A 9,304-nucleotide genomic window follows, 5' to 3' on the forward strand; every position below is an offset into this window, starting at 1 on the left:
GAGGTACACCGTTGACAAGCTAGTGGATATTTATCTAAAAGAGATTGTAGTGAGACATAGAGTTTCCATTGCCATACTGTCAGATAGGGATCCAAGGTTTAACTCTAGATTGTGGAGGAGCTTTCAACAGTGCGTAGGTACTAGATTAAACATAAGTACAACTTACCACCTCTATACCAATGGGCAGAGTGAAAGGACCATTCAGACTGTAGAAGATATGTTAAAGGTATGTGCAATTGAGTTTAAAGGAAGTTGGAAGGACCATTTGTCCCTGATTGAGTTTGCCTACAACAATAGCTACCATGCAAGCATAGGAATACCCCCGTATGAAGCTCTTTAAAGAAGAAGGTGCCGCTCTCCCTTATGTTGGGATGAAGTGGGAAAATATAAGATTTTAGGACCCGAATTGGTCCAACAGACGCGAGAGACGGTGAGACTCATCAGGAAGGGACTGGTAGAGGCTCAGGAAAGATACAAAAAGTACACCGACCAGACCAGGAAGGATATAGAATATGAAGTAGGAGATTCGGTGCTACTGAAAGTGTCTCCGCGGAAGGGAGTAATGAGGTTTGGAAAGAAAGGGAAGCCGAGTCCCATATTCATTGGACCATTTAAAATCTTGAAAAGAATAAGACCTCTAGCTTACAAACTCGCCTTGCCACTTTACTTGCAACAAGTGTATAATGTGTTCCATGTGTCAATGCTAAGAGAGTACCTTGTTGATGCTCGATACGTGATAGAATATGAACAGGTAGACCTGCAACCAAACCATGCCTACATAGAACAACTGGTGAAGGTAATGGGCCAAAAGGAACAAGTGCTGAGGAACAAGTCTGTCAAGTTGGTCAGAGTCTTATGGATGAACTAGAATGTTATAAAGTCAACCTGGGAAATAGAACACACAAAGAAAGAAAAGTATCCCCACCTGTTTTTAATTTGATTCCAAGACGGAATCCTTTTAAGGGGGAAGACTCTAATAACCCAAATTTTTGGGACTTTGTAAAATAATAAATGAATAGTAATCTTGATGATCGAGGAAAATATTTTTAGCCCACACTAAATTAAGTTATGTATATCAAGTTTCTGAGTTGATATTATTGTTATATGTACCAAATTAATGTATGTAAAAGTCGTAAGTTTTATAAGAAAACCTATATTACAAAATGACCTTATTTTACGAACTATCGAGGAAGTCGAGAATCATATTACGATCAAAAATTTAAAATCCTATCAATAAAATCTAATTACAAGATCACAAAATATAAAGGATTTATAAGAAAGAATTACCCTGCGAATCACTTACGAGGATTTATCACGATTACGAGATAGTGACTAAGTGAGTACATAAGTGAATGAATAAATTTAATAATCCCATGCAACCTCCCATATAAACCATACAAATTAATTATCATAAGATGCAATCGAGGAGTGATAATCAAATAGTAAGTACCATAGTAAGATGATGAGATGAATAGTGAGAAGCATGGTGGTGCAAGTATTTGGCTAGCTAATAGCCTTGGAAAATAATGGTTCTTGATTATTACAAGATATATACATATCCAAAGGACATAAAAATCAACCAATACATCAACCCACCCTAGCAAGCAACAAGAATTCTCCCCCCTCCCACAAGAAGAAACCATTCGGCCCCTTTCTTAAAAGAAAAAAACCAAATTCCAAAATCAAGGTTCACGTCATGGAAAAATTCCACCATTAGTTCCCAAGCTTCAATATTAGCAAATTAAGATAAGATAATTCTTTCATGCCATTTACTTGAGTTTTGCTAAGGTAAATAAAAAGATGAAAGTGATAATGAATAGTGTCAAATAGTAACTTCAAGTATTTTTCTTGATTTCTTGGAATGATCTAGGATCTTTAAGCACATCCAAGAGCATACCAAGCATCATCCATCCAAGGAGAGACTTCTAAGAAACCAACAAAGGTATAAAGCTCCTTTAAAACTTTGGTAAATGTTAAACTTTCAAGAAATCTTAGATCTTGAATATAGGATGTAGTTTTGGTGTTGGTGTGTTGAATTGATGATAGTTGATGTATGGATTATTAAAGATGATGTTGACGACCACCGAAGCTTGATTTAAATTGAATTGAATAATTATTTAAAATATGGATTAGTTGATTGTTGGATGATTGATAGTATATTAATGTTGAAACGAACCTTAGATTGTAACTGTAACGTCGTTAGAACGCCCGACTCGCAGTGTTTAGTTTTCTACAGAGTTACAGATTATGTACTATGTGTTTTATTGAAAACTAATGCTTGTAAGTTATAGAGATTATCATAAGGATCATTTAGGCGCTTAAATCGCTTGATTTCGATTTACGGTTCAAAAGTTAGGTCCATTTTAGTAAAAATAATTTACGCAGAAAAAACTGATACGAATTATGAACTTTGAGAATATAAATGGTGGACTTAAAATTATTTAAAAATCATGACATTTTTATAGAGATTCTGAAATAGAATAAGTAAACTGCCATAAAATTTCAAGTGAAAATATTAATTTTTCAATTTTATAAAAATATCAGAGCCGTGGTTGCGTAGTAGAATTCTCTTAAGAATTACGAGGGGAGCCGACATGTAAAATGAAAAAGTATAATGATCGATAAGGATTGAAAATGTAAATTGAGGTTAATGACTACTCGTACTTTAACAAAGTGATGATAAGCCGAGTAGAGTTATTTGTTTATAGAATGTTACGTATTTAATAAGTGACATTAAATACGAATAAGAACTAACTGAACGATAATGTTCTTGATTATAGATTACTAGACAAACTGGAGAGCACCCTCCACCTCAAAGCCCCGGGAAAGTTTACGGACCCTAATCAAATTTACTGTTGTGTTGTGACAATGATCTACTAATTTTATGCATGATTTCAGTTACGAAGTTTTTATAAGTCGATATTGATTGATATATAATGTATATATCGTATTTTATGTTCACTCTAGCGAGTACCGTGATGTATAAATTGTAGAAAGAGAGTCGGTCGGAATGTATTATTAAAAGGCAATATGTATTTCGGAGATGTTTTAGATGATTAAAGTTCGTATCTATTTTATTTCAAGGGACTCGATGTCCTCTTGCGATTTATTAAACACCTTAAATTTTATTTAAAATGTTTTCTAAAGATCGTATTCCCTAAACTTTTATTAATTATTTAACGATGAATATTATTGTGAATATTCATTTAAAAGAAGAAGTATTCTTAGACTATTACTTAATTATTAATTTGAAATATGTATTTAAGATTAATTTAATTACTTGAACAATAATCAGTTGGGGAATATTATTTCAAATACTCATTTAAAAACTAGAATATATTCGAGGTTTTATTATTTAATTATTAAATATTTCTTGAATGATTTAATATAATTCTAAAATCATAAATCCTACCTTCAAACATTGTGATTTTTATATTTATTTTTGTTATCATCCAACATTTGGAAAATATAATTTCGATATATTTTAAATATTTTGACTTTAGTATCGAAAGAATCCTCCCCTTAATCAACTCACATTATTATAATATTTTCTCCGAAAATTCTCGGAAATATATATATATATATAAATATATATATATATATATATATATATTGGTGTATGCCTATCAACAAGCAATATACTTGGGGAACTATATAAGTTCCAGATATATGATACGATTCTTAAAGGACAAGGAGGGGTATACTCTAGTACTTTGTGAATTGGGGAGACTCCTATTTACTACCGCATGAGAAGGTACCATAAATATCGATGGGCATATGCAGTATGCGTACCTGAGAGGGATGGACGCAAAATCGTGTCCTGGGAGGGATGGACACGAAGTGTGTACCTGAGAGGGATGGACACATAAAAGGCCCGAATGCGGTCAGGGTAATAACCGATAACAAAGAGGATCTCCCTTCTACATGTAGAGAATAATAATAACATTCTGCTCTATGACTGATCATCATATAGTAGGGGCTCCGGTGGATGTCATGTTCTTCCAATTGAAATTAATATACAATACCGTAACATAAGCCTAAGCGCTGGGTTTACTATAAATATATTCACAAACTAAATAAGTCAATCATAAACATTATTTTGAAAAGAGGTGTGGATCACTAGGAAAACTACTTTCGAATAAATACATATCCTTATACGGAATAATATAATATATTTAACAATCTTTTCACACTATTAATTATTATGATGGGCAATATAGCTCATACTTATTTTCTTAAAATGTCACAACACAACAGTTAACAGGATGCCGATCAAAAAGCTAACAGCCCGGACGCGCGTGGGAAATGGGCAGCTTTTCCATAGGTTGTTTAGAGCAGTGCCATAGGTAGACAATATGAGTTGGATTTGTTTTAAGTTGTTTTTGGTCCGGCCCATATATAAGTATGACTTCTGTAAGATAGTTATGAAAAAATGTTTATTTGGCCTCCGGTCTAATCTTAAGTAAAGGTTACACCCATGGCAAGGCTTAATTAACTTTGGTCTATAATAACTATCACCCTGTGTATTTAAGAAATGTAGTAATGCGTTAGTTTCATTTCTAATACACTAACATGTGTGCATGTATAATCGTAAGTGTGGGGTCATAAATGTGTGAGTATTTATATTATGGTTCAAGATAAGTGTTAAAATATGATTCAAGACTGCGTGACCTCCTAAATCCCTGTCCCCGAATTTGGGGGCGTCACATACGCCTACCCCGCATACACTATAATCCCGGAGTCCAAGCCACATCCGGATTCAACAAAGAAAAACAAAGAAACTTGGAAACACATTTTTACAAATAAAAACCAAAATACATATATATGGTCTAGAGACAAACTTATACACAAGACTTGTATATTCTACCAAACATATACTCATTACAAAATAAAACCATAATCAAAACACTATATTCTACCAATCAAGTTTGTATGAGATTAATACTTTCAAAACACAAGCAAACTCGATAAAAAATGATGAACAATCAAGCTAGAAATGGTAAATCAAATTCAAGAGCATACAAGTAGAAATAATAAGAAAAAAAAGGATTAAATAAAAACTTACAAAAAAGCAGGAGATAATTTTTAGGGCTTCGAGTGGATCGGCTCAACAAAAAAGCTGTAAAGTCTTCCTAGAAACCAGAGAAAAGCTTTAAACTATTTTTACTGGCGTTGAAAAGAAAATGAAGAAGGAAGTGGGTATTATAAGGGGATAAAAGGAGGTGAAAAAGGTAAAAAGTCATGTGATTTCTATCTAAACAACGTGGCCACGTGGCACAAGTCTATAGGCCTTAAAAGAAGTAAAACTACTGCAGTTAATTACCTCCACTTTTAAAATAATAATTACATCTATGTAATTATTATTTTTCACGAGTTTTAAGAAGAAAAACATGGGAAATACGCAACAAAGCCACAAACAAAAAAAATTATATACATATACACATATATGTATATTCACGTAACCTCAATCGACGCCTAACAACCCAAAAACATCGCTGATAAATTGCAGAGTGCGGTAAAATCAATGACTCATCATGAACAACGGATCCTTATCCCTAAAAAATTAATTGTCATACTGGATCCCGAAGAATTCAAATTATTCTGAATTTTCTTAAATTAAAGGAAAATCACAAATTTTTCTTCTAAGAAAGTCAAGGAACTCAACCTTGGATACAAATAAGATAGATTATCCAAATAAACTCCGAAGTCCAATACACATTACATCCCGGAGTTAGGGGCTAAAAATCAAAGAAAAATCCCAATTTTTCTCCTAAGTTATTCAAGGAACCCAACCTTGAATGCAAATCAAAGAAGTTACCCAAGTCAACTTTAGAGTCCAATATACATTACACCCTGGAGTTAGAGGTTATAAATCAAAGAAATACCCCAATTTTTCTCCTGCATTATCCAGGGAACCCAATCTTGAATGCAAATCAAAGAAGCTACCCAAGCCAACTCCGGAGTATAATACACATTAGACCCCGAAATTAGGGGCTACAAATAAAGAAAAATTCCAATTTTTCTCCTAAGTTATTTAAGGAACCCACCCTTTAATGCAAATCAAAGAGACTACCCAAGCCAACTCCGGAGTCCAATACATTTTAGACCCCGGACTTAGGGGGCTACAAATTTTTGAAAACCCCCAAATTTTCTGCTAAGTTATTCAAAGAACCAAACACAAGAATTCATCTCTACTCCCCTATCCAGGAAACTCGCATAAAGGAGTGGAAGGCAAATGATAGACCATAATATAACTTGGCCCAACTAAAGCCCCAAAAGGTCCAAGAGATTGAATCCAGGCCTAACGACAGGGACATGACCCCAGGTGGCAGTAGATCCCAGGGGTCTTGTCACATCAGAATATTCCTCTCAATGATTAGTTTGTGAGTAAGAGGAATATTCCCTAGTAATAGTGTGCGTGCTCCCGCACATACATGGCACACGCCAAGCATACTTTGGGATACTCCAGCTACACAAGGCCCCTGGACATGTGTTCCCATCATAGGCTTCTATGTGCCATGAGTCCAGAACCTTCCAACAATCAAGATCAAAGGTACGAACCCCCAATTCCTAATTGGAAGCCTATAAAAGGCCCCAAAAAGGTGTTTTGGGGGTCACATCTTTTACTCACTTATATATCTATACAGACATCACATATATTTAAGTAACTCATATTTTATCGTTTTTTTCCGAAACTCTATCTCATTCTCACGCTGGAGGTGCCGCGGGGACACCACCCCCATTCGGTTCTGCTTGCAAGAATCTCTCTTATAGATTAACCTCAGTCACATAGATTCCTGCATAAATGGAATCCGAATTCGTATAGGAAGAGGAGAGACACACGGGGAAGATCTGCAATTATCAAGAGTATAGAATCTTTGATAGTTCTGAAGAAAATTTTGGTTATGAGGTGACCAATCCGGACTAAAAGCAAGGTCCTAATTGAGTATAAGAAAATTTTGCAGTTGTTTGCCCCCACTCCTGATTGGTTATAAATTGACCAATCCGGACTTGAAGTAAGATCATGGCTGGTAAGGAAACATTTTGCTGCTTTTTGCTCAAGACGAATTCAGACTAATTATAATTCTGACTAACTAGTTCTTTGTTGCCTATAGTCTGGATAGGAATCCTTTTTGGCTATAAAGATTTGGATGACTTTTATTTTAGCCTCTGAAAAAGGTTCAAGAGTGTTTACTTCTTATTATTTGCCTCAAGAAAATTTTTCCATGTAGTGTAAAGAGTCCGAATATTGGTTTAGTCTAGTTTGGTAATTAGACCAGGACTAGGGCTTAGAAAAAGTATTTTCTAGTCCCTAGTCCGACCCCTAGCTAAATTAGGACTAGTATGGTAGCTTCGAAAAAAGTATTTTCTAGTCCTTAATCCGGATTCATTGTGAATCAGGACTATTATGGTGGCTTAGAAAAAATATTTTAATACCTAGTCTAGACTCATTGTTGAACAGAACTAGTATGGTGGCTTAGAAAAAGTATTTTCTACTTTCTACTCGGGACTCATTATTGAATCAAGACTAATATGGTAGCTTATAAATAGTATTTTCTAATACACCTAGTCCGAACTCATTTTTGAATCAAGACTAGTATGGTTACTTGAAAAAATTATTTTTAATGCCTAGTTCGTACTCATTGTTGAGTCAAGACTATGATGGTTGCTTAGAAAAAGGAATTTCTTTGTTTTAAATCTAAAATGCAGTGGAAAAGGAATTTTTAAAATGAAATAAACAAACACAAGAGATTTCGCGGAATAATTCTTATATAAAGAAATTAAACCACAAATGGTTGCTTACAACTTTGAATATAGATTCAAAGTTATAAAAAGAAAGAGAAACTACAAATATGTAAGCTATCAAAATAATGGCTTCTTTCTTTCACTCTAAAAACCTATAACTCTTATCAAATGATAATAAATACAATCAAATAAGTTATAAATGATGAGTGTATCTAGATGTGTAAGGCTTTAATGGTGTGTAAACAATTGGGCATGACCTCTCCTCATCAAATTAATGTTTTTTGTGTGCTGAGAATAATTTGCAAGAGTTTTGCACTATTCACTAATGTAGAGATGCAATTTCAATTTGCATCTTTTTGATTATATAGGCTGGTAGGTAGGCTAGTAGCTTGGAGTGAAGGAGACATGTACGTGGCTTAATATCTACCAAGTAAATTCAATTCAAAGCTTGTAAATTTGTCTTTATCCAGTCCAAGTTCTGCTTAGAATTGTTCCTTGAACTGCAGTGGCGCCTAGAGCATGAATTTTTACTTCATTTCCATGAAAATATTTGTAAGTGGCGCCTACAAGTAGTGTGCCATGAAGTAGTGGCTCCTATAGTGCTACAAGGTACATCCTTTACTTAGTTTTTGAGAGAACACATTGCACTGGCTCCTACAAAGCTTTCTTGCCTTAGAACATGTATTTTATGGTGCCTCCAAGGGAGTAGAGGAATGTACTGGTGCCTAAAGGGGGAAAAACGACTTCCTTACTTAATTTTTCTTGTATTTGGCGCCTCCTAGGGACAAGTAAAAAGGTACCGGTGCCTAAGGGGGACAAAAAGACTTTCTTACTTAGTTTCTCTTGCAACTGGTGTCTCTTAGGGACAAGTAACAAAGGTATTGGCGCCTAGAGTGATGGAGATACACTTTTCACTTAATTTTTATTTCATTTCTTCTCTGTACTCCTACTTGGTCAAGACCACTTATAGTACTCATTTTTTAAGACATACAATAAGGTAGTGGCTCATACTAGGTAAGAAAGTAGCCTTGGTGACTCTTACTACAAGATAGTGATCACTTTTACTAAACATTCAGACAATAAAAAGAAAAAAATATTACTTAGTTTGTGTAGAGCACTTTAACCCTTTAGTTGACTTGTATTCATTTATTCTCTTCGATTCTTCGTATAAACCACACAACCTTCATATTCAGATACGAATCCTCATTTAAAAATTCTTCAAATGATAGGTCTTAGTTTCCTTTCACGAATCAGTAACGCCCAGTGCAATGGTATGGTTCACATTTGACTAGTTCCACATTCAGACCTTCGTACTATAGTCTTTATAAAATATTGTTTAGTCTTCTACCATGTATAACCAACTTCACTAAAAAATCCATTAGGTCTTCACACTAATCCTAATAACTGCTTCGAATGACTTCAACCTTATTCCTGCATTGCCTGAACATATTAATGAACTTTACACGGATTTCTATTGACGATTTCTTCACTATAGCTACCAAGATCATTATGTATATAACCAATAATAAATCTGTATTTATTATAGTAAAATATAAAT

The sequence above is a fragment of the Apium graveolens genome, chromosome 9, assembly GCF_009905375.1.
Source record: "Apium graveolens cultivar Ventura chromosome 9, ASM990537v1, whole genome shotgun sequence".
NCBI lineage: Eukaryota > Viridiplantae > Streptophyta > Magnoliopsida > Apiales > Apiaceae > Apium > Apium graveolens.